Consider the following 26720-nt stretch of genomic DNA (forward strand, 5'->3'; position numbering starts at 1 on the left):
AATCATGGCATTTGTAGGTAAATGGCTGGAGTTGGAGAATATCATGCAAAGCAAAGTAAGCCAATCCCCCCAAAAAAACAAATGCCGAATGTTCTGATAAGCAGATTCTGACCCATAATGGGGGCAGGTGGGGGGTGCATAGGGATAATGGAGGAAATTTGATTGGGCAAAGGAAGGGAGGGAAAGGAAGGGGGCATGGAGGTAGGAAAAACGGTGGAATGAGATGAACATCTTTACCCTATGTACATGTATGGCTGCACAGGAAGTGGGACTCAACATTGTGTACAACCAGAGAAATGAAAAGTTGTGCTCCATTTGTGTACAATGTGTCGACATGCATTCTGCTCTCATGTATAACTAATTAGAATAAAAATATAAATATATACACAGGGGTAGGGGTATAGCTTCAATGATAGAGCATTTGCCTAGCAAGCATGGGGCCCTGGGTTTGAGCTCAAGTATTGCTAATAAATAAAAATAAAAATACACATGAATATAAATAAAGAAAATAGAAAACATCTCTATCTTTGCTTAAGCTGGAACTCAACAAAAAGCGTATAAGTCCCTTCTTCATAATTTCCCACCCTGTGTCCTAACAACTACCCACTTATTCACTTGGTCCAGCCAGGTGTCTGATGATCATCCCTCTATTCATTCTTCCTCTCATCTATAACTCTGATTTTACCTCATTGGTATCTCTTGGATTCCCATCCTAACAGTTTCCACTCTCTTGAGACATTTCAGTTTAAATTATTACAAAAGATTATTACTTGGTCTCTTTGCTTCCAGCAGAGATTCATTTCAATTTGTTCTCCTGACTACTGCCAGAGTACTTTCTAAAACATAAATCTGACCAGGTAACTACTCCACTTAAAAATCCTCCAATTGCTTTACATCACCTATAAGATAAAGTACAAACTGCTCCATCCTTTAGTAGGTTTCTCTCACTAATCCCAATTCACATACTAAATTCCAGCTACATGAAATTATGCACAATTCTCCAAAGTAAGTCCTCTTCCAGTGACTTAGTATGTGCTCTCCTACCTGCCTAGAAAGAAAGACGATTCTCTGTTCACTTCTGGTTGAAGTCTACTCAACTTTGAGAGTGAGCACAGGAGTTTTAACCTCTTCAGGGAAGCTAGCATTACTTTTCTGATAAGCCCCTACCTAATCAAGGTTAGGTTCATCCACTTTATAATGCTTTCTTTCATTAATACCCTCTGCTAACTTTTATTATTATGCTCATCAAACCTTAGAACAATTTCTATTTCTTTAATGATGGACTGCATATTATTTATTTAAATAGTGTCCCTGCATCCTAACAGTGCCTGTCATATAGAGCATACTCTAAATTTGAAGAAATGAAAGATAAAATAGACCATCATGGGTTGAATCAATGAAATGATTCTGATGAAATTCTAAGTCATAAATATAATGCCTATATGAATTGTAATGCATTCTGCTGACATATATTTTTAAAAAATCAATCAATCAATCAATCAATCAATAATAAGGAAAAATAGACCATCATACACTCTAGCCAGAGAAATCAGACAGAAGAAAAAAATTAAAGGGACACAAATAGAAAAAAAAATCTCAAACTATCCTATTTATTGACGACATGATTATATATTTAGAAGACCCAAAAAACTCCACCAGAAAACTTCTAGAACTCATAAATGAATTCAGCAAGGTAGCAGATATAAAATTAACACAGATAAATCAACTGAATTCTTATACATCTCTGATAAATCAACTGAAAGAGAAATTAGGAAAACTATCCCATTCACAACAGCCTGAAAGAAAATAAAATATTTGGGAATTAATCTAACAAAAGAAGCAAAAGACCTCTACAGTGAAAACTCTAGAACACTAAAGAAAGAAATTGAAGAAGACCTTAGAAGATGAAAATATCTATCATGTTCTTGGATAGGCAGAATCAATATTGTCAAAATGGCCATTCTACCAAAGTACTATACAGATTTAATAAAATTCCTATTAAGGTTCTGATGATATTCTTCATAGAAGAAGAAAAAGCAATCATGAAATTCATTTGGAAAAATTATAGGACAGAATGCCAAAGCAATCCTCAGCAAGAAACTAAAGCTGGAGTTCATCACAATACTAGACCTTAAATTATACTACAGAGCTATAGTAATAAAAATGGCATGATATTGGCACAAAAAGAGACATGAAGACCAATGGTACAGAATAGAAGACACAGAGACTAACCTACATAAATACAGTTATCTTATATTAGACAAAGGTACCAAAAACATTCACTGGAGAAAAGATAGCCTCTTCAAACAAATGATGCTGGGAAAACTAGAAATCCATATGTAATAAAATGAATTTAGACCCCTATCTCTCACCCTACACAAAACTCAACTCAAAGTTGATTAAATACCTAGGCATTAGACCAGAGACCCTGGTCTCAGCTGAGGAAACAAATTCATCAACAAGACTCCTAAAGCACAAGAAATAAAACCAAGAATCAATAAGTGGGATTTTATCAAACTAAAAAGCTTCTTCACAGCAAAGGAAATAATCAAGACAATGAAGAAAGAGCCTACAGAATGGGAGAAAATCTTTACCACCTGCACCTCAGATAGAGCATTAGTCTCCAGGATACATTAGTCTCCAGGATACATAAAGAACTCAGGGCTGAGGATATAGCTCAGTTGGTAGAGTGCATGCCTTGCATGCACATGGGCAAAGGAACTGAACAGACACTTCACAGAAGAAATATGATTAGTCAACAAAAAATATATGAAAAAATGTTTAACATCTCCAGCAATTAGAGAAATGTAAATCAAAACTACACTATACTAAAATATCATCTTACTCCAGTAAGAATGGCAGTTATCAAGAATACAAGTAACAATAAATGTTGGCCAGGATGTGGGGGAAAAGGCACTCTCATACACTTCTGGTGAAGACTGCAAATTGGTGCAACCATTATGGAAAGCAGTATGGAAGTTCCTCAGAAACATGGAAGGGAACCACTCCTTGGCATATACCCAAAGGACATAAAATTAGCATACTATAATGACTTGGCCACATCAATGTTTATAGCAGCTCAATTCGCAATAGCAAAGCATGGAACCAACCCAGGTGCCCTTCAACAGATGAATGGATAAAGAAAATCTGGTACATATACACAATGGAATATTCAGCCATAAAGAAGAATGAAATTATGGCATTTGCCTGTAAATGGATGGAACTAGAGACTATGGGAGTAGAGACTATCATGCTAAGGAAAATAAGCCAGTCCCCAAAACCAAAGGCTAAATATTCTCTCTGATATGTGAATGCTGACTTACAATAGGCATTGGGGGAAGGAAAGAGGGGAAGTTCACCAATTGGAGAGGGGGAAGTGGGGAAGGGAGGAGGGATGAGAAAGGGAAAGACAGCAGATGAACTGAACATAACTTTCCTATATTCATATATGAATACACAGCCAGTGTAACTCCACATCATGTACAACCATAAGAATGGGAAATTATACTCCATGTATGTATGACATGTCAAAATAAATTCAACTGTCATGTATAAAAAAAATTAAAAAATAAAAGAGATTGTATATATTGTAATCCAACCCATCCAGTACCCTAAGAGGAGAAAATTTGGTCATAGAAATGCATTCTCACTGAGGGAACACCAATGTGACACTATCCACAAGCCAAGGGAAGAGGCCTCAGAAGAAATCAACCTGCCCAAGACTGGATGTTGGACTTTTAGCCTGCAAAACTGTGAGAAAATAAATTGAAGCTACCAGCCTGTAGCATGTCAAGGCCATTTATTATGGCAGTCCTAGCAAACACAGAGTGGCTCTATCACTTTACATCCCTAACAGCAAAGAATAGTGTCTCTGCTGCTCCACATCCTTGCCAACATTTAGTGTTGTCAGTGTTTGGGATTTTGCCATTTCTAATAGGTATATAGTACTATCTTGTTGCTTTAATTCGCAATTCCACAATGACATATGGTATTTGGCATCTCTCATATGCTGTATCATCTGTATATCATTTTTTTGTGCAGCATTCATATTTTGCAACCATTTTTAAATTGAGTTTGGAACACAAAAGATAATAGAGGCTATTTAGTAGGTAGGGTAAATCTAGACATATGATACCACAGAATCTATTGGAAAAGACTGTATATGTAATAGTAGTCCAACTTCTGGGTGAAAAGGAGATCTTGCTCTCTTATTCAAATTTCTCTACTTGAGTACAGAGGTATTATTTCTAAAACAAACTTAAATCATCACTTCTTATCTCCTATCCCTAAAGTTCTTTCCCTTTCCACCCCAATTTGTTTGGTTCAGTAAAAACTGTTTTAGAACTTACTATGTGCTAGATACTATTGTTAGTGTTAGTGGATATGGAAATAAGACTACTTCGTTGCCTTTAGGTGGCTCTGTCTCCTTATAAAATGTAAATTTCTATACAGTAGGGTGAATATAACAATAGTACTATACACATATCCTCTGGGATACAGGAGATATCACCTGAGTCAAATAAATTTTAAAAGAAAAACAAATAGCCACATACAGTAGTGGATAGGATAAAAAGTTACTTCAAGGAGAGGCAAAAAAAAAAAAAAAGAAAGAAAAGAAAAAAGGCGAGGCAACAGCATTAACAAAAGCACAGACGCAGGAAATCAAATGATATGTCGCAATGCATTTTGAAAAGTAAAAGAAGTGAGGTTGGAAAAGCAGGCACGGATCATGTCCTATAAGGATCTAGGATTTATAGGAAATCAGAACCTATTTAAAGGGTTTAAGCCAACAGGCCAGAGATGCAATTTAGTTTACATTCTCTGGTGGGGGTATGGAAAACAAATCTACGAGGGAAAAGACTACATACAAATTCCAAGGATTTTTAATCCGTCTAGGCAAGTTATGAGAGAATTTGGATTAGGGCAATGGTATATTGGCACTGGTGGAGAAAAGGACACTGAAGAAAAGTTTAGAAGACTAGCGGTGGGAAATGAGTCAACCTGATGTACCTGTACTCCAGGACATTTCTTTTGCCTAGGATGAGCAGAATATAAACCAATAACCAGCCTGTTTTCTTCAGGAGATTCTTATGAATTAATTTATCTGGGCAATTTTAAAATCAGGGCAATTGCAGGATAACAAAAGATCATTTTCTTGCTATATCCACTTATTCTAAATATTGTGTCACATACTTTGTTTAATCTCACTTTGAAGGAACTTCCTTAAACTACTTGAGTCAAGATCTCAAAAACCCTATCAATACTCTTTCCTTTAACTACTGTTAACGTCGAGCTCTCCATTCAATAAACTGAATAAATTCATTGTTTAAAAATAAGATTTTCTTTGTAGGGAAAGTCAACAGTAGAAATTGGTGATTGACTTTGGAAGGTGAGAAAGGAATAGAAACCTAAATATGCTATGCCTCAGCAAACTGGATAGGTGGCAATCGCTACACAGAAAAAGATAAGCAGAGCTAAGAGGGGGATTAAAAGTGCTGGGGGCAGGATAAAATTTTAAATTAAGGGGGAAAAAAACTAACCATCCCTAAATAGATAGACCGACATTTGAATCAGTCATCAAGAATACAAATTCTAACAAATCCTGAAGAGGGTCTGGGGAAAGAAAAATGGATGGAACTTGAGGTAGATGTGCTCCTGAATCTTGTTTCCATACAACCTCCAGAAAATGCCCTATCCAATAAGAAAATATCTATTGAAATCGGACTTAGATTATTAAAATGAGAGAAAAGATTGTATTATTTATGCTGGAATTAAAAAAAGTCTTCATGTTTATACTTATTAAATTTGAGGTAATTGTTTAAGGGGTTTGGTTTCCAGATTTGGTTTAAGTTGTAGCGGCTTCTGAATGCCAGACTCAGATATTAGACTTTAAGATCCACAATAATTTTTGAATATAACCAATAATGAAATTTTAACACGCATCACTGTTGTTTTACTTTCATCTTACTCATTAACACAACTGTTTCAAACAGGAAGTCATATCTAGCTTTCATGTACACATGCATGTGTATGTATGTACACATGCACAAATACTGCCCCCACCCCCAACCACAGTAATTCATTCTACCTGGAAAAGAACAAAATGAGAAGAAGAAATAATAAATAGTAAGTATCCACTATGCAAACAGTACTATAGAAGATGTTTTATACAGAAGTTTATACATTATTTTCAGTGACTGTCCCAGTTAAAGGGAAGAGACAAACTGCAGAATCATTTCCAAAGTGTTCTATATGAAACAACAAAGAATTACAGGTGTGACATGGTTATTTCAGTTATTTCGGTCAGAAGTACATGAAAAAATTTAATATGGTATTACCCAAGCATTAAAGACTTTTACTGGGACAAATTCTGTGTACAGAATATGGGACAGTTTTTCACACAACCCTACTGGCCCATGTGAGAAGACCATAGAAAGAAAGCCTACAAATATTATCAGCATGGGAAAGCTTTTCATTCTCCAAGCTGAACTTGAAGTGATGGAAGAACACAGCAAAAGAGAACTTGAATTTAAACAATGTGGAAAAATCTTCAGCTGGCCTGCAGCTTACAACATGTAAAAAATGCACACTGCATCCAAACCCTGTAAATGTGAGAAATACTTGACATTTTTTTCAGTGTTAATAAACACTCTGCAAGTCTTGTGAAAACTACCCATGTGAAATAATTCTATAAGTCTAAGAAATATGAAATGCCTGACGCAAGTTATTAATCATGTAAGCTCCCCAGAAGCCACAGTTAGAAAGAAACTTAACAAAAATCACGTTGTCTTTCTCAGTGGCTAATTCTTTTTTTTTTTTTTTAATATTCTTAGTTGTCAATGGACCTTTATTTTACTTATTTACATGTGGTGCTGAGAATCAAACCCAGTTCCTCCTGCATACTAGGCCAGTGCTCTACTACTTAGCTACAACCCCAGCCCTCAGTGACTGATTCTTGAAGTGGATCTCTGTGTTAGAGAATGTGTTAACAGAATGGCAAAACTGTTGCCAGAGTGGCTCTTTCTACCTGTTTTATATGCATGTCAATACTTGGTCATGTCACTCATACTGAGTCATACTTGTGTTGTGGGATGGGATACAATTATGGTTTAAAAAATTAAACATTGTTTTAAATAAAAAATTAAAATTAAACATTAAAAAAAGAATTGCAAAATAAAACTTCCTAAATGAATTCTCTTCTGTAAAAAAGCCTCAACTTGGGCTGGGGGCTATAGCTCAGTGGTAAAGCACTTGCCTAGCATGTATGATGCACTGGGTTCCATCATCAGCATCACATAAAAATAAATGAATAAAATAAAGGTATTGTGTCCATCCACAACTAAAACAGTAAAAAAATAAAAAATAAAAACATTTAAAAAGACTTGGGCTGGGGTTGTGGCTCAGTGGTAGAGTGCTTGCTTAGCATGTGTGAGGCCCTAGGTTTAATCCTCAGCACCACATAAAAATAAAGGCATTGTGTCCATCTACAACTAAAGATATATATATTTAAGAAAAAGTCTCAACTTATTTGGAGCTAGGCACAGAGCATACTCCTATAATCTCAGCAATTTTGGAGGCTGAGGTAGGAGGATCCAAGTTTGGGAGCAGCCTCAGCAACTTAGGGAGACCCTGTTGAAAGATTAAAAAAAATAAATACGAATGGGGTGTAGCTCAGTGGTAAAGAACATCTGGGTTCAATCTCCAGTTCAAAAAAGACTCAACTGGTAAGCAAAATTTAACTGTCTTGTTATACATACTAACTAAAAAGTTTAAAATTCCCCAAAGAATCTAAAACCGCATCAGTCATGTTAAGGTATAATATTAACAATGCCTCTGAACAAACAAAAATTTTCTAACAGAAAATACCAAAAAGAGAAGAAACTAGTACAGTAGTGGAAGGGAGGAAGAAGGGGAGAGAAAAGGGAGGTGCCAGGAATGAAATAGACCAAACTGCTATGTGCACATATGAATATATCACAATGAATCCCACTATAACATACCAATAAAATTAATAAAAATAATTTCTAAGTCAATAAAATAAAATATTGGTTTAAAATAGAATATTAATGAAAGTTGGCAAAATGTATAAGCATTTTACAATAGAAGAGAAATGGCCTGTGAACACAGTAAAGAAAGATGTTCAGTTGAGTGTGGTGGCACACAGCTATAATCCCAGCAATTTGGGAGGCTGAAGTAGGACAGTAAATTCAAAACCAACAGCAGCAATTTAGTGAGACCCTTACTTAGTGAGACCCTGTCTCAAAATAAAAAAATTAAAAGGGCTGGGGGCGTGGTTAACTGCCCCTGGGTTCCATCTCCAGTACCCCCCCCAAAAGCTCAGATTCATTAATAATTAGGAAAATGCAAATCAAAATACTACATGCAATTTTACACCTAACAGTTTGGCAAATATTAAAGGATCAGACAATATATGGAGTTTAAGGCATTCTCATACTCTCATAGGAATGTAAGTTGGTACAACTCTTTTGTTAACTAATTTTGTATCACCTATGAAAGTTTAAGATGCACAAACCTTTACAATCAATAATTCCATTTCTAGGTATACACCCTAGAGAAACTCCAACACATGCATAGAGAATGCACAATGTCTTTGTAGAATTATATATTGTCTACAATAGTAAAATAACAACAAACCTGAGAACTTAAATATCCATTGACAAAAGAGAGAAACAATATTCACCCATTTCATTATCACACTACAGTAAGAATGAATGATCTTAGGTTATAATCATCAACATGGATGAATCTTACAAACACACTGGGGAGAGGAACAAATTGCAGAATACATATTATGATTCCTTTTTACAAATACTGGACAACTGACACTCAGAAAATACTACCAGGCATTCTTTTAAGCACTTTGCATATAATGATTCATGAAATCCTAACAGTCCTACTAATTAGACTTCCATTTCATAAATGAGAAAATAGGCACAAAGCAGTTAAGTCATTTGCCCAAATCACCTGCTCAGTGCATGGCAGAAATCTGTTGGTGTCAGAACCTATGCACTTATCCTTACATTTACATTACCTCTCAAAAATACACAACACTAAACAAGATAACATTTAGAGATTTATATGCTAAGAAAAATGATAAAGAAAAACAAGAGAATAATAAATGTAATTGAGGGCTGGGGATGTGGCTCAAGCGGTAGCGCGCTCGCCTGGGATGCGTGCGGCCCGGGTTCGATCCTCGGCACCACATACAAACAAAGATGTTGTGTCTGCCGAGAACTAAAAAAATAAATATTAAAAAATTCTCTCTCTCTCTCTCTCTTCTCTCTCTCTCTCTCTCTCTCTCTCTCTCTCTCTCTCTCTCCTCTCACTCTTTCTTTAAAAAATAAATAAATAAATAAATGTAATTGAATAGAGTGCTAATTTTAAGAGAAAAGAAAGTTGAATATAATTAGGACGGGTTTGCATGGGGAGTACAAAAGTTTTAGTCATATTCTAATGAGTTTTATCATGCTTCATATACATGCTACACATTACACATACTCTTTTGTACATATCAACTAGTTCATACTTTTAAGTAGTAAAAACTAAGTCACTTAAAGTCTTTTCTGAAATTGAGAATAGACATGGGCTGTAGAAATATAAACATACACATACAAATAATTATGAAACATCCAATAAAAGGTAAGAAAGAAAAGTAAGTCATATATAGTTATAAAATTTAACTCTCAGGCTGGGGAGAACTCTGTGGTGGAGTATGTGCTTAGCATTCATGAAGCTCTGGGTTTAATTTTCAGCATCACATACACACACACACACACACACACACACACACATATTCTCATTTTTACTAAAAACAATAAATTTATTGAAATTTAGTCTGTACAAAAACTTTTGAAAGGTCATTAAAGAGCCACAACTCTTAAAAGAGATTGAGGGACTGACTTTTCTTCCTAGAGTATCTATTCCCTAAATTAAGCTTATTTGCTTTCCTTTGTTCTATAACCACAACTGTACCCATAACATATAAATTACAAGAAAGACTAGATCTATACTTAAAAAAATCACAATGAGAAAAATGAAGCAAAAAACAAATCCCTACTGTACAAACAATACACACAAGAGATTCACAAACATGACCCTGATACTTAATATCATTTCCCTGAAAGAAAAAATAAATAAATAAATAGTCAAAATGTTAGATTAATTTTTACATTCGTTAATTCCAAATGTAACAATGTATAACATATAAAACTATGGGCACATTATATTTATCATTGTGTTAATAATATACTTGCAAATTATCTTAAATTAGTTAATTCTTTTTCAGGAGATGCTACGCTCACTTAGGTAAAAAAAATTCCAAAGGTATCACTAAAGACATAAATCACAAATTCAAAATTGTATTAAAAATGCTTTAACTAACCTACACAGTACACTACCAATAAATCTATCACAGCCATGTTTTTCTTTTCCCCAAGTATAGACCAGTTTGTTATTTTCAACTAAACACACTTAAAGGAGGAGTTTTATTTTTAGAGGCTGTGAGAAAAATACATAACACTAGAATTATACATGTTCACATCATGGGATGCAGAAAATAAAAACACTGTACAGCAGAAACTTAGCAAGTACAAATCCAGAAATTGTTTTAAATCTTCAATTTTATTGTTCCCTGAACAAATATGCTTCAATGTTAATATATACAATTCCACTGTATTCTTAGTCACACTTGCATTCCAAAATCTTAAGAAAATATGCATTACCCCAAAATAAAAAAATCATTTGTTCCCTTGCTGAAATTCAAGCTAAAATATCAAATTCAATGATTATGACATTAAAGTAAATTATAAGTATAAAATATTCTTTTAAAATTTTCTTTCTTTGATTTTATATGTCAATATAATTCATTATTTTGAAAATACAGCATGAATATTAATACATCAAAATACTAATATTTGCTATATATGTCATAGTAGTCTGTGACTTGTTATTTCTTATGATGTGCTTGCTTTCAAGATTCAGAGTGAAGGGAAAAAAAACTTTTATTTAATCAAGTTAACTGGAAAAAAATATATATATATATATATTTGGAATGTTATATTCTTATTATGGCCAAGGAGTAGAAGCAGATGAATCCTCTATTCTATCAATAGATTACATTAAATATTAACCTAACTGATATAATTTGCCTAACAAGAAACAATTTGTGGGCTGGGGCTGTACCTCAGTGGTAAAGTGCTTGCCTCACCGATCCTCAGCACTACATAAAAATAAATAAAGGTATTGTGTGTCCATCTACAACTAAAAAAAAAAAAAAAGATACAATTCATAACCAAGTTGCATCCTTGGTTCAGTGTTGTACCTTAAGCATTGAGATGAATAAACAGTGACAAAGTAGTTTTATTACTAATGGCTACATAAATACCTAGTAGTTAACTTACATGACTAATAAAATTCATTTTAAAGTTTGTAGTTTTCTGATAGAAGTTAATTTACAGACTGATTCATGGAATGATAATGAAAACAAAGGGATAATATGTATCCTATTAAATCCTACTTTTCAAAAGAAACATTCATTTAGCTTCCATAAATCTGAAACTTGTTTTTATTTCAGTTCAACTCTTTTTTTAAAAATATGTTTTAGTTGTAGGTGGACACAATACCTTTATTTATCTTTATGTGGTGCTGAGGATTGAACCCAGTGCCTCACCCATGCTAGATGAGTGCTCTACCACTAAGCCACAACCCCAGCCCAGTTCAACTCTTCTTTAAAAAATAGGCTACACAGGTTAGGGACTATGTTCACTTATTTCAGAAAACTATACCATGTACAGCATTTTCAAAGAAAAAATTAGGAATAGATGATTCCAATTTCTTAAGAGCTAAAACTAAAAATTACTTTGCTTCTTTAGCTGTCAGACCAAACATTTTAAAACAACAAATTAAGTTTTGGCTGTCCTAAAGACTGGTATTTGAGAACAGAGCAGTGTCATAGTTTGGATGTCAAAGTTCTCCAGCCACATACTCCTCAGCCCTGATTACCATTTAGACCACATGTTCTTCACCAGGGGACAACAATGTACATCCTACAGGTTCTTTGAGTTCAGTAACCCTTTAAGATTACATACAAATTTGAATGTATGTCTGTTTGCTTTTGGGGGCCAGATTCTTTTTCTTTCATCAGAATCTCAAAGAATTCTATGATGACATAAAATTTGCCACTTATTTAAATGGTCATCCAGAATCCTTATCTGGCTTTACGTTTAGGTTTCTGCCTTATGAATTTTCATCTCCCCACTTACCTTGTCCAAAAAACTTCTCCTGTTGTTTTGATACAGGGCTTTCCTATTTACTCCTTAAAGATAATCATGGAAAGTTAAAGCTTTAAAAACCAAGGAAGAACCCTGTCTATTTAAAACTTCAGTCAAAGGTGATTTGAAAGAATGCTAAAGCTAAACCTGAATATATTTAGGAATTTTTTTTAAAGAGAAAGCTTTTCTTATAGTTATAAAACAAATTTTATCTTTAATTGGTTATTTGCCTTTTTACTGAGTTCCAATTGGCAAGCTGAATTTGTGATTCAGCAACACTTACCTTTTAAGTCATGTTAAAATTTTACAGATAAAAACACATATGGCCATCACTCTGAACCACACAACACATATATATACAGACTTCATTAAGATCATTACTTTAAGAATTCAATCTTTACTTTGCAAACAAAATAACTTTGTTCTGATATAGCAAAGACTGATTTAGCAAGGAACATCTTGATGAAAAAGGGCAGAACTGCTGAGAATGCTAGCCTACTTTTTACACTGACTTTTCTCCTCTAAGCATCTGTCAAGTGTGGGATGAGAAAAAGGTGTTGGAATCTGGAGAGAGATACTGGAAAAAAATATATTTGGTTCCAAGAATGAAAGGTAGGAGGCAAGGAGAGAGGGAGAGAAAAGAAGCCAGTTAAAAACAGCTCTGCTCCCTTTTACTGACAAATAACTTGGCAATTTATCTACACTTATCTCTTTAATTCTTTAATCTTCTCTAATTATATTTCCCCGTATCCATCAACAAAATACTTCTGAAATATATTTCAAATCTGTCCACTACTCCCGTCTCTACCTCCAGAACCACCATGTTCAAGACAACTTCATCTCTTACCTGGACTACTATAAACCATCAAGTAGGATTTATTTCTACTCCTTCTATTGTTCCTCTCTGATCAACTGTGTACAATGTAGCTAGTAAAATCTTTTAAACATGTAAAATGGATCATGACACTGCTTAATAGTTCCATGGCTTTTAATGCACCTTCAAATTAAATCTAAACTCTCAGTATTCAGTGAGTCAGTATAACATAATAATTCACACTGCTCAGGAAGTGCTTAGAAGAGTGCTCAGAATATCACAAATGCTCAGTAAATGTTATTATATTAAGGTATGATCCTACCTGACTCTCTTACCTTGAAATGGCACTTTCCCTAACTCTTTATCATCATTTTGGTTGAATGCAGGCTTGTTTCCAACTTGAGCCTGCTGTTTCCTTCTCCCTGAAATGTTTTTATCCCAGACTCTTCAAGTGCTTCTGTTTACCCCTCATACTTCAAGACTTAACCTAAATTTTATCTCTCTGATGAGGCCCTTTAAACTTTCTAAACACCATTCTATATAATTCTTTATTACTCTACTTGTTTTATTTCTTTTCTACTGCTTTACAATTTGTAACTTTTTTTGTTTCATTTATTCAACTTTTCCTTGAATTTTATCAGATACTTTAACATCCATTCAGTAAAATTTCTACCTTCCTTAAAGATTTCTGTTCTATTCAAAATAATCTTAAATATATATCTCCTCTCATCAAGAAGAAAGTGCTGGAAGAAGAGCCAAGATAGAAAAATTAAATTATTTCCTGGGAGCTGTGCATGTAGCTGAGTGGTAGAATACCTGTCTAGCATATGCATGGCCTGGGTTCAAATGCCAATACCACAAATGGGAGGGAAAGCAACCTTAAACACACCCCCATAAATACCCCTTCTTTAAGGCCCTAAGGAAGGCCTTGAATGATAAGTGCAGAATGAAAGAAAAAGAAAGGAGGCATGACAGAGGGAGAAGAACTATGGTATGTGTATAAAAAATATATATTTTATTAAGGTTATTATAGCATCAATTGCAAGATGCACCATTATTTTTTATTCTACTAAAGAAGAAAAATGCTGTCAAAATTGTTAATTGTTCATTAATTACATATCATCAATAGTAAAATGCGTTCCAAGAAGAGATACATGCCAATTCCAGAGATGTTAAAGTGTGAGAAGAAAAAGCATTGAGAAAGAGAAGAAAGAAAAAGAAAATCAACATTTCTATTATTAACACAAAATCAGTCTTCCAGGAACCTAAGTCTCAAGACATGGAACACTGGTTATCCACATGTTTGTTATCAGGAAGGGGAGAGGGAAGAGAGGTCATACAGCAATTCTTACTTTAAAATTTCTATTTCCCTGTATTCCTTTGCCCACCCTTTTATATTTAACTTTTCTAGGTTACTTTGTTTTAAACATGCCTCATATACATAGTTGTGCCTTGCTTTACAATTCAAATTAAAAATTGTGTTTTTTTAAAAAAAGGTAAGTTAAATATAACAAAAAGATCCTTCTTTTCAAAACTTAAAATCACATTTGTAAATGATCTGTGAATCATAGTTCATGGCTTAAAAATTTTAATTTAAATATATAATTGATAATGAAAACTCATGGGCTGATTTTCAAAATTCATTTCAAAACTCATGAGCTGCCCCTCATTTTTTTTTTTTTTTTTGGTACTGGGGGTTGAACCCAGGGGCACTTAACCACTGAGCCATGTCCCAACCCTTTTTTCTATTTTATTTAGAGACAGGGTCTTACTGAGTTATTAAGGCCTTGTTAAGTTGCTGAGGCTGGCTTTGAACTTGTGAACCTCCTGTCTCAGCCTCCAGAGCCAATGGAATTATAGGCATGCACTATAGTGCCTGGAAAGCTGCTTTTATTTATTGTTTGTTTGTTTTATTGTATATGTGCGTGTGTGTGTGTGTATGAGAGAGAGAGAGAGAGAGAGAGAGAGAGAGAGAGAGAGAGAGAGAGAGAGAGAGAGAGAGCTACTTTTAACAGTGCCAAATATATTAGAACATAAGGGCTGTGGGTATAGCTCAGTGGTAGAGTGCATGCAGGGTTCAATCCCCAGGGCACACACATGCATACACACACACACACAAAAGAAGGTCAATAATTGGTAAGCTTCTATCTTAAGGAATCATAGAAACTAAAGATACAAAAATTAGAAGTAAATACACTTGCAGTAACATATTAGACTGTTTTAACAGTTTTCTCACTGAAAACAAAAAATGAATAAAATTTTATTTCAAAAATATCTTAAATACATTGAAGAGCTGACAGTATGGTAAAGGAATTACCAGACCAAAATCCATGAAAAAGCAGAAACTCAAAGAGACATGTGGCATATGAAACTGATTTTTCCGTGATGACTTCTAACAAACATGAGTTTAGTTTTGATGGTCTCTTGGGAAAGAAGAGAAGTCAAAAGTTCATGGCCCACCTACCATGGGCAATCTTTCCACATAAAGATTCCTTCCACATAAAGCTGGAACCTTACTGCTTCCCCCCACCCCAAAGTTTCATCCGCAGGAAAAGAGTGAACCATTCTATCCCAACCCCACACCTAACTAAAGGACTACAAGGAAAGTTGCCTTCTTGTTGCTGAACAGAAGAAAGATTTCTAAGAGATTGTAAACACAAGCAAGTCCATGTACATATTTGCAACCCGAATATACTTCACTTGGTAGTCTAAAATGCTTCAAGGAATAAATTTAAAGTTTCACCAAAGTACTTTGAGGCACCTGGAAAAAACAAAGGCAAATCATCTTGATGTAATACATTTCCATCTTGAGCCCCCAAGAATACCCACAATGACTTCTTGCAGAGAAAATAAGAAGTTTATAATCATAATCTCATACAGGGTAAAAACCAAACAGCACGCCATATCTATGCACAGTTTATGAAACATAGAAAACCAAAACACACAGAAGCCTCCATAAGCAACCGGACACAAAAAGGACAGGCCTGAAAGAACAACTAATTGGACAGCTAATTTGTCTATAGTAACAATTAAAACCAGAAAAAGTGTGGAATTATTCAGGGGGATACAAAATATTGCCAATTCATATTCTATATCTATCAAGAATGAGGGTGATAAAACTACTTTCAGATACAAAACTTTAAGAGTTTACTACAGAGGGCTAGGGTTGTGGCTCAGTGGTAGAGAGCTTGCCTAGCACATGTGAGGCCCTGGGTTCGATCCTCAGTACCACATAAAAATAAGTAAAATAAGGGTATTGCGTACAACTACAACTAAAAAATAAATATTTTTTTTTAAAAAAGAGTTTACTACAGAAAATCTCATTAAGAGACCTCTAGGGCTAGGGATACTGCTTGATGGTACAGTGCTTATCTACTATACCTGAGGCCCTGGGTTTGATTCCCAGTAAAGAGAAAGTCGGTGTCTGTCTCTCTCTCTCTCTCTCTCTCTCTCTTCTCTCTCTCTCTCTCTCTCTCTCTCTCACACACACACACACACACACACACACACACACACACACCTTTAAGAAAAAAAATATTCAGGAAGAAAGTAATCCAAACAGAAAAATCTAAGATACTAAGAGTAATCAAAACACAAGTTTAGAATTGACATCAAATTCAGAGGCTCGTGATCATTGTTTTCTACCCCATAGACTGAAGAGCAGAAAGTCAATTGACAGAAAGGGAGAAAGACCTATAAAGCAGACCTATAAAAGAAAGAATGAGGCAAGTTCCTAAAAGCATTTTAGACCCCTGGTTCAAGCTATTCCTGGAACCTAATAACATTCTGTCCTTGGGAAGTTACAGATCTCTCTGTGTCCTTATCTTAAATTCTGCTTGTTACTATAAAAATGTATATAAAGTAGAAAGGCCAGAAATTAATTAAATAGAAAACATAAAATACAGAAAACCAAAATCAAGCACTGATTCTTTGGAAAAGCTAAAACCATATATCCTCCAGCAAGAATGATGAAGAAAAAAAGAAGGTGCAAAACAAATTTTAGGAGTCAAAGACAGAAATATATAAACAGCAAAATTTTTTAAAGAAATTTAACAGTAATAAAATTCTTTGATTAACTTTATGCCAAATACTTGAAAATCTCAGACAAAATAAGTGCATTCCTGAAAAAGAGAAACTTTCTAAAAACTGACCCTCAATAAAACCATTTAGAAAATTTAACATAGCCTCTTCCCCTCCTCTAAAAATATTAACCCTACCCCACACCCCAAATACTAAGCCCAGGAAGTTGAGTAGAAGTGTAACCAAACTTTTAAGAAACAGATCATTCCAGTCTTACATAAATCCTTTAAAGGTGGGGAAGATAGTCCCCAACTCAATCTGTGAAGTTGGCATAATCTGGTCTGGATATCTAAACTACACAAGGACAATATAAGAAACAAAAATTATGGGCTAATTTCACCTATGAACATAGATGTAAAAATCTCATACAAATGATTAAAAGACCAAATCCAATTGTATATGAAAAACACTATCATGACACAGATGGGTTTATTCCAATGATACAACAGTAATTTAACATTAGAACATTATAAATGCCATTTACCACATTAACAGAAGAAAGGAGGAAAACCACATGATCATCTCAAACGCACAAAAGGCATCTAATGAAATTCAATACTCATTCTTCGCACAAAAAAAATATCTTAGCCAACTAGGAATAGAAATGTCTTTAAAGGGTATAATTAAAAAAAAAATCTACAGGATGTGACTGGGGTGTAGCTCAACTACAGAGTATGTGCTTGGCATGCATAAGGCCCCAGGTTCAATATTGCGTGTGTGTACGTGCACGTGTGCACCCACGCACGTGTTTGTGAATGACAGACAGACAGACATATGGGTGGATGGGTAGATAGATAGTTTCTGTTTTCTAAGCTGGTCTCAAACTCATGGGCCCAAGTGATTCTCATGCCTCAGCCTCCTCAATATTGGGACTACAGGTGCATGTCATCATACCTAGCTCTGTAACACTATTGTTAATGGTGAAACCTAAGACACATTTCCTTTAAAAAAAATTAAGAGCAACATAAAGATCCCAACTATTAAAAGTTGTACTGAGTTATTAGAAGTCCTAACTAGTGCAGGAAGACAAGAAAAAAATTAAATGCATAAGCACTAGAAAGAATTTTCATTCACAATAGTTTAATTGATTACATAGAAAACCCAAAACCATTCATAGATCAATTATTAGAATAAACAATTTAGGAAGATGACTGAGTATAAACCTTTTCAATTTTTTAAAAAAGCTTATATGAGCAAATAGAAATTGTAAAGAAAAAATATATACAACATTAACAATAAGATAACTAATAATTAAATTTAAGATTACTGAAAGGTATCTTAAAATATCTAAATAATGAGAAAGATATACTATGATCAAGAACAATAAGGTTTAATGCCATAAAATAAGGGAATAAATTAAATGTATGCATAGATTAAAAGCTAGAGATCATACACATATAAAAGACAAATCCCATTCTTTAATAGCTTGTGAATTTTTGCAAATTTGACTCAAATTACCTCCCATTCAGGATAGTTCAGCAACTAATCATAGGTACAATAATCACTAGTCATAGGCATTTTAATTAATTTGTAGTAAAAGTTGAAACAGCACTTTAGAATTCTGACAACTGCAACAAACAAGTATGGATGGGTTCTAGTTGAATGACTGTGGTTCTACCGGTTCGAAGGTCAGTCATGCACATTCACTATACCATAAATTCGGATAACCACTCCCACAAGTGATGGAATGTTGCCAACATTTTACAGAACATATAAGGTTTGATTCTTAGTAATGATCTGTCAACATGTTAAAACATCATCTCCTTAAAAGTCACCTGAAAATGTAGAAATTTACTCTGAAATTGTACTCTCAGGGGAAAACAGGCAAAATGCATTAATAATAATACAATGATTCTATTAGGCTCAAAAAGTGTCTCTAGCGGACTTATGTTTGGTCTTTATATATGTTTGACTCTTGTATATGTAAAACCTATAAGCAGGTATCCAATTTGCTTTACAACCGATCTAAATTTGACAAAATGAGTGATTTTCTTTAGATCTAATTTTAATTTTGGTTTATAATTTTTGTGATATTCTACATTGTTGCCTAAACTTTGCTCTACTTAAATTTCCTAAAGGAATTATAAATAATAATCATTTGCTTTAGAGTTACCCAAAGATGACAATACTTATAGTTGACATTCATTGAATGACTGCTATGCACCAGGCACTCCTCTATAAGTGCTGATTCATATTAAACCATGTCATTTTCATAACAATCCTATCAGGTACACTGTCATCATTTTACAGATAGGAAAACTGAGGTACAAAAAAGTTAAATTACTTTTCCAATATCACATAATAAGTGGAAAACCTTGGAGATTCATACCCACCTAGTCTGTCTCCAGAGCCCAAACCCTTAGTTACTACATTATGCTGCTTTTCACAATATATTTAAAATGATAAAGGAAATTATGAAGGAAAAAAAAACCTCTCCATTAAAAATTAGTTGTTAAGAGTTAAGTAACAGGTAATATAATACTAAAACAATTTATCATAAGTTGATACTTCACAGCTATTTCAAAGTGTCATGGCTATGATGAATAGTTTTGAAGCTGGACAGACCTGGCTCTGAATCTTGGCTGTGCCCTTTACAAGCTGTGTAACTTTGGACAAGTTTCATAACTTCACCAAGCCTCAGTTTCCTCATCTGTAAAATGAGAATAATAAACATCTCACAAAATTGTTGTTAGTAACATAATTATTGCTACATGATACTGATAGTAAACAAAGATACACAAAATAAAAAGAGGAGGCTCTCAATTTCCTCCCAGGAAACAAGACTTTATTATAATGACAATAGTGAAGATGATTACTTCAAGTTACTGCAGCAATTGCAAGATTCACACACTAAAGTAGAACCACAGTCTTCTCTAATATATAACAACAACAAAAATGCCCCTACATAAAAAAAAATCAAACACCTAGAAGTAAATCACTGGATCTTTAAAACAAAAATACCGCACATACATAAAGAGGCAAATAGTACATTGCTATTTATTGACAGCCATTCCCACAAATCCCATTCCATACATATTCCCTTTAAGACTAGTAGTATTTAAGGGGCCTAAAAGAGAAGGGCTATGTCAAGATGGATCAATTCCTGATACTGGTAGGAAAGAATTTTTTATAAAAGAAAAACAGAAAGAAAGGTAGGGTGGGAAATGAACCCAGGGTCACTGGAATACGAGAGAAACTTATTCAAAGCAATCTAGAGTATCTCCACATTTAATTCCACAATCATATCTGTATGTTCTTCTTCATAAAAGAAAAAAACTCTGTTCATTTTCTTGTAGCAAACAGTAGTTCCTCAAAGTGTTAAAAAAATACTTAGCTTAGAATGTTTTTGTTCTGTATATTTCTTCTGTCCCAAACGAAAAATATGACTGGTATAGGGTAAATACTATAGAGTCACAGTTATAGAACTGGGATTGAATCTTAATAAAAAGTGGTCAAAAATAAAATATGGGGCTAGGTATGTTGTAGTTCAGTGGTAGAGCACTTGTCTAGCATGTGTAAGGCACCGGGTTCAATTCTCAGCACCACATAAAAATAAAATAAAGGTCTATCATCAACTAAAAATATATTTTAAAAATGAAAATGTATATTGAAGATCTCTGCTTTATGGAGAAAATTACACAAGCAACATTAAGTTATGAAATAGCACTCCAGGGTAAACACAAGGCAATTCAGATTGACTATCTGAATCTGTCAAGTGGACTATGATCACAATACTTAGGGTTTGAATTTGAAATGTTCCCCAAAAGCTCAAGTGTTGAAGGCTTGCTTCCCAAGGCAAAAAGGGTTCAGAGGTGGCACCTTTGGAAGATGACTGGATCATGAAGGATCTAATCCTATCAAAGACCCATGGTAAATGTATGACGAATGAACAATATTTAATGCTGGTTGATGGATGAAACTTAGGAAATGAGGCCTAGTTGGAGGAAGTAGGTCTTTGGGAGTGTTCCCTTAAAGGTTACGTCTTATTCCTGGCCCCTTCCCCCACCATGAGCTGAGGAGCTTGGATCTGCCATGTGCTCCCTGCCATGATGTTCTGCCTTGCCACAGGCCTAAATACAATGAATACAGCTGACCATGGACTGAAACCTTTCAACCTACAAGCCAAAATAAGTCTTTCCTACTTGTAAGTAGATTTTTGTCACAGTGACAGAAAACTGACTAATACACTTAATATTAGGAGAGGTACGGAAAAATAACAATCTCTAAGCTCTAGGTTCTCATAGTACCTGGGCAGTATCAGATTTCAAATCCTAATACTTCATCTATGCTTTTAATATTGAGAATACTGGGGGATGGGGTGTTAAAGCCTTCCCTCCTTTTTTTCATTAACAGATTATGGAATTTAACAGACGTACCGTCTTTCATGTGGCCTCACATTTGAAGTGATGAGAACATACACATGGTTTACAACTTCTACCATATATCTTACCTTGCCCATCAAGTATTTTAAAAGTGTGCCATCTTTCAACCTTTACTTTTTTTTTTTAAGTTGAAGATGATAATTTTCCTATATATGATGCAATTCATGTCAACTAAAGTAAGTATAATCTCAGATGTCATTATATTTTTAAATCACGCTATTGAATATCACCTGCATTCTGTTGTTTATCAGATTTACAGTACATTTTTTGCCTTTAATTTTTTGCATTAATAAAAAAATACAATTGGGAGCAATAAAAAATATTAAAAATACTATATTATAGCAAACTATAAATGCTTTAAGAACAGCACAAATCACTGTTTGACTTAAGAGAAGTTGAGATTACTGAATTAGACGGAAGAAATGAAGAAAGATTTCATGGAAGATATAGGATTTGAAAAATGAGATTCCAACAACCTCAACTTCTGAATATAAAGACAATTTAAACCAAAAAGTTTTTGTCTACAAGGAGGTGTATTTTGTCTACTGGCTACTATTAAAATGGAGACTGAAAATGAAAATTAAATAAATTTAAGAGAATATTTTCAAAAAGGAGTTTGACAAGAATAGCTATATAATTGAAATACTACCTTAAAATTTTATACCAAAAAATTTGAAAAATAGAGAGAAAAAATTGAAGTAACTAAGGCTATTCATTCAATTCATTTATTAATATTTCATAAGCTTCTGAAAAAAGAATTTAAAAAGTACAACTGGATATGAAATTTAGCTCTAAGAATTAAGACAAATCTGACTGCACCTTCAAAAGAGGAATTTATCATATGGATCTTTATGAAAAAAAGGCACTAAAAATGTGCCTTTAGTAACAGATTCACATAGGATACAAACATCTCTTAACAATTTGTTAAGTATAGCATATATAGAAAAAAGTACACAAATAAGTATATGGCTCAATTACTTTTCACAAAGAAGCACATTTATGTTACTAGCACCCAGATCAAGAAGAAAACAGTAGTATCCTAGATTCCTCTTATGCTTCCCTCTTGTGAGCACCCCATTGTCTCTTCCTATAAAAGATATCACTATTATAATTTCTACAAAAGCTGTTAAGAACTTCAACAAAACACAGATGTGTTTTGTCTGTTTTGCATTTTTTTTTTTAGTTGTAGCTGGACACAATGCCTTTATTTATTTTCATGTGGTGCTGAGGATTGAACCTAGCACCTCTCATGTGCTAAGCAAGTGCTCTATCCCTGAGCCACAATCCCAGCCCCTGTTTTGCATTTTATAGAAAGCTTAATATAGGATGTACTATTTTATACATGTTTTTTTCACTCAACGTTATGTTTATGAGATTGATCCATGTTATTGCTCATATAATTTATACACATTCTCATTGAATTCCTCTTTTGAAGGTGAAGTCAGATTTGTCTTAATTCTTAGAGCTAAATTTCATGTTGGACACATTCTCATTGTTTAAAAGTAGTTTGTTTGTTTTTGGTACCGGGGATTGAATTTAGGAAAACTTGACCACTGAGCCACATCCTCAGCCCTATTTTTTATTTTATTTAGAGACAGGTTCTCACTGAGTTGCTTAGCCCCTCGCTGATGCTGAGGCTGACTTTGAACTTTCAATCCTCCTGTTTCAGCCTCCCAAGCCGCTGAGATTACAGGATGTGCCACTATACCTGGCTGTTTAAAAGTAGTTTTTAAATCAATCCTTGATAAAAGCTGACAGTATAATATTAAGGCAAATCTGAATTGAAATTCCAGTTTCAGGCTGGGGATGTGTCTCAATGGTAGAGCACTTGTGTTGCGTAAACAAGGACCTTAGTTTGATTCTCAGCAGGAAGCACACATGTGCGCACACACACTCACACAAACCTGCCCCACACACCCAAATCCACTTTCAACAGTAGATGACATTAGACAAGTTACTTAGGAGTCTCGACTCTTCAGAAAAAAAAAAAAATAAATATATTCGGTGATGTACACCTGTATACCTGTAATCCCAGCTACTTAGAGGCTGAGGCAGGAGGATCCCAAGTTTGAAGCCAGACTGAGGAACTGAGTGAGACTATCTGTCGGGGGAAAGATACATGCATACATTGTTGGTGGGACTACAAATCAGTAAAACCACTCTGGGAAGCAATATGGGGGTTTCCTAAAAAAACTAGGAATAGAACTACCATATGACCCAGCTACCCCACTCCTCAGTATTTACCTAAAGAACTAAAATCAGCATACTCTAATGATATGCCCACATCAATGTTTACAGAAATGCAATTCACAATAGCCAAATTATGGAATTAGCCCAGATACCTGTCAACAGATGAATGGAAAAAGAAAATGTGACACACAGAATTTTATCTAGCCATTAAGAAGAATGAAATTATGGCACTTGACGGTAAATGGATAGAATCAGAGATCATGATGCTAAATGAAATAAGCCAGACTCAGAAAGTCTAGGGTTGAATTTTTTTTCTAATAGGTGGAATGGAAGCTAGACCAAAATAAAAAATAAAAAATGTGTGAGGGGGAGTCCTATGAAAATAGGAGAGAGAAATCAATGGAGAAGAGGAAGGGAATTGAAGGGGAGGGAGGAGGGATGGGAAATGGGAGGAAAGGTAAAATGAATTTGTCCAAACTACCAATATACCACAGTGAATTTCACCTTTATGTACATCTATAAAGCACTAATTTTTTTAAAAAACTATAAATAGAAGGAAGACCAACAGAATTGAGGAAAGGGAATAGAGGGTGGGGGGAAAAGAGGGAAAGGGAAGTACTGGAAACTCAATTGGAGCAAATTATATTCCATGCTTGAACAATTATGTCAAAACGAACCCCAATATTATGTATAACTATAATGCACTAATGAAAATATGAAAGGGTGGGACTGGAGCTGGAGCTCAGTGATAGAGGGCTTTCCTAGCATGGATAGTCCCTGGGTTAAATCCTAGGTCTCTCTCTCTCTCTCTCTCTCTCTCTCTCTCTCTCTCTCTGAAAGGGAGAGAGAGAAGCTTGGATCATAAAGTTGTGATGTTTAATTAAGAAACTAAATGTATAGTAACTGGCATAGAATATATGCTGATCCAAAATATTAGTTCCCTTCCCTTCCTCCTACATAGTTAAGGTAAAGTTATACTACTAGTAGTCCCTTATACACCGCCTTTTTCCTATATAGGAATAAGAATTTTTTTTTTTTTTTGGCCAACTCTCCCCTATTCGAATCCTCTTGTTCAAAGTCATATTCAAATGCCACCTCCTCTATACTGCCTGCTGTTTCAACTATATTTCACTTATGTCACTTAATATAGGTGTTGTATTGGGGTTATCTTCAATTGCCTTCTTGAAGAAAGAGAACACAGTTGAACTTTCATCTTCATCCTTCCTACCACACAAACAAGTTTTGCACACAAAAAGCACTCAAATATTTGAAGAGTAAGTAGTATTGTTCTAGAACTATCATTACTAAAGAAGAGTGACTGTGTTCATTTATACCTGATATTTTACTAATAAAAAATTAAATAGCTAATATTGCTACCTTTAGAGTCTCAATCAAATAAATAGCCATGTTTCTATATTACCTGCATTGGTGTGTATTGGTGTGTATATGTACGTATGTTGCTGGGGATCAAATCCAAATGTCTTACACATGTTAAGCACATGCTTTACCACTGAGCCACACAGCACCTCAGCCCATGATCATACCTGCATTTGGCATTAATATATCTGTGACAAGGCTAGGTATTTCTTGGAATACTATTTTATAAAAATTCTATAGGATAATGTTGTTAAACAGTTCATCAATACTATTATCAAGTTGAAATTTTATAAATGTCATCAGTCTGGGTTGTGGATATAGCTCAGTTGACACAGTGCTTATCACATGCATCAAGCCCTGGGTCAAATCCCAATACCACAAAACAAACAAACATCACCAGTCTAATAAATCTTATAAAAATGTCACTGTGTTGTGTTCACTGTAGCTGAGATATTAATAATGAAAGAAAGCCTACTTTCAAAATATTATCTTATAGCAAAAATGGCCTTCAAATTTTCTTTTAAAATTCATATGTGTCTGGGGAAAAAAAGCCATCTAATTTTTAGGAAGCATCCTTTTCTAAGAAAATTTATTAATTAAATCAATATTTAAGAAGTCCTTGAAATACCTATTTTATAACACTAAGGGCAGATGAATATAGAATACAAGGTGCTTGGAGTGAATAGGCAATGATAGAAAAACAGACAAAAAAATGTACTGCTCTTACATTAACAATCTGGAATTTTTCTGCATGATCAATATTTCCTTCATTACTTTCTCTAAATGATGAGAATACTTTTTGTCCTTTTTAAATAAATTATACATACAACTAACAATTTCAAATTGGTTCAATTATAATTTGGATATATGAAAAAATATTTTAATTAAAAAGCGTGTAAGTAAATTTTATCATTACATAACTTAAAGCCTAAAGAAAATTTCCAAGTATTACAGTATTTCATCACATAATTGTCAGACTGCATTAAGGTATATGTATGAGTACACATGCTTCCTAATCTTGCAAAAAACGTTTTAAGCAAAAAAATTTGCCCAAAAAATTGCAACAATTATGCAGTGAAATACGGTACTTATATTTTGCCCCACTTGCTTAACCATTGTCTCTCACACATTTTTTTTAACCATGAGAATGAAATGCCCTATATATTTCCTTATATTTTTCCAGGAACAAGGACATTTGCTTAGGTAACACATTAAATTTTCTATTATGTAATTATATTCCATATTCGAATGTCAACAGTTGCCTCAAAAATGACCTTTAGAGCTATTTATTTCCCTAATGCAGAATCTAATTTATGATCAAGCATTGTATATAATTGTCAGATCTCACATGAGGGTGTGGGGGTGTGCACCTGTAATCCCAGATGCTCAGGAGGCTGAGGCAGGAGGATTGAAAATGTGAAGTCAGCATGGGCAACTTAGTGAGAGCCTGCTTTGGAATAAAAGGGCGGGAATATAGCTCAGTGGTAGACAACTTGCCTAGAGTATGTGGTAGGCTCTAGGTTCAATTCCCAGTACCATAAAACAAAAGGGACAAAAACTCTATCTTGTTGAACAATTCCTCAGTCT

The 26720-nt window shown here is 34.3% G+C and overlaps 1 protein-coding gene across 13 annotated transcripts in view; it reads right to left on the reverse strand.

The window, feature by feature from the left end:
- NUMB (NUMB endocytic adaptor protein) overlaps positions 1-26720 on the reverse strand; it is a 176484-nt gene that overhangs the window by 78748 nt on the left and 71016 nt on the right. For 6 of the 13 annotated variants that reach the window (XM_081289448.1, XM_081289447.1, XM_081289444.1 and 3 more), the window contains one exon: positions 19750-19834. The exons of 4 other annotated variants lie outside the window; for them this stretch is intronic. The gene's annotated coding sequence lies outside the window, so the exon portion shown is untranslated. Of the gene's footprint in view, positions 1-19749; positions 19835-23589; positions 23668-26720 lie in introns of all 13 variants that reach the window. 3 more of the 13 variants (XM_081289449.1, XM_081289450.1, XM_081289455.1) reach the window with 2 other exon arrangements.

This window comes from Spermophilus citellus, assembly GCF_964194105.1.
Source record: "Spermophilus citellus genome assembly, chromosome: 4".
NCBI lineage: Eukaryota > Metazoa > Chordata > Mammalia > Rodentia > Sciuridae > Spermophilus > Spermophilus citellus.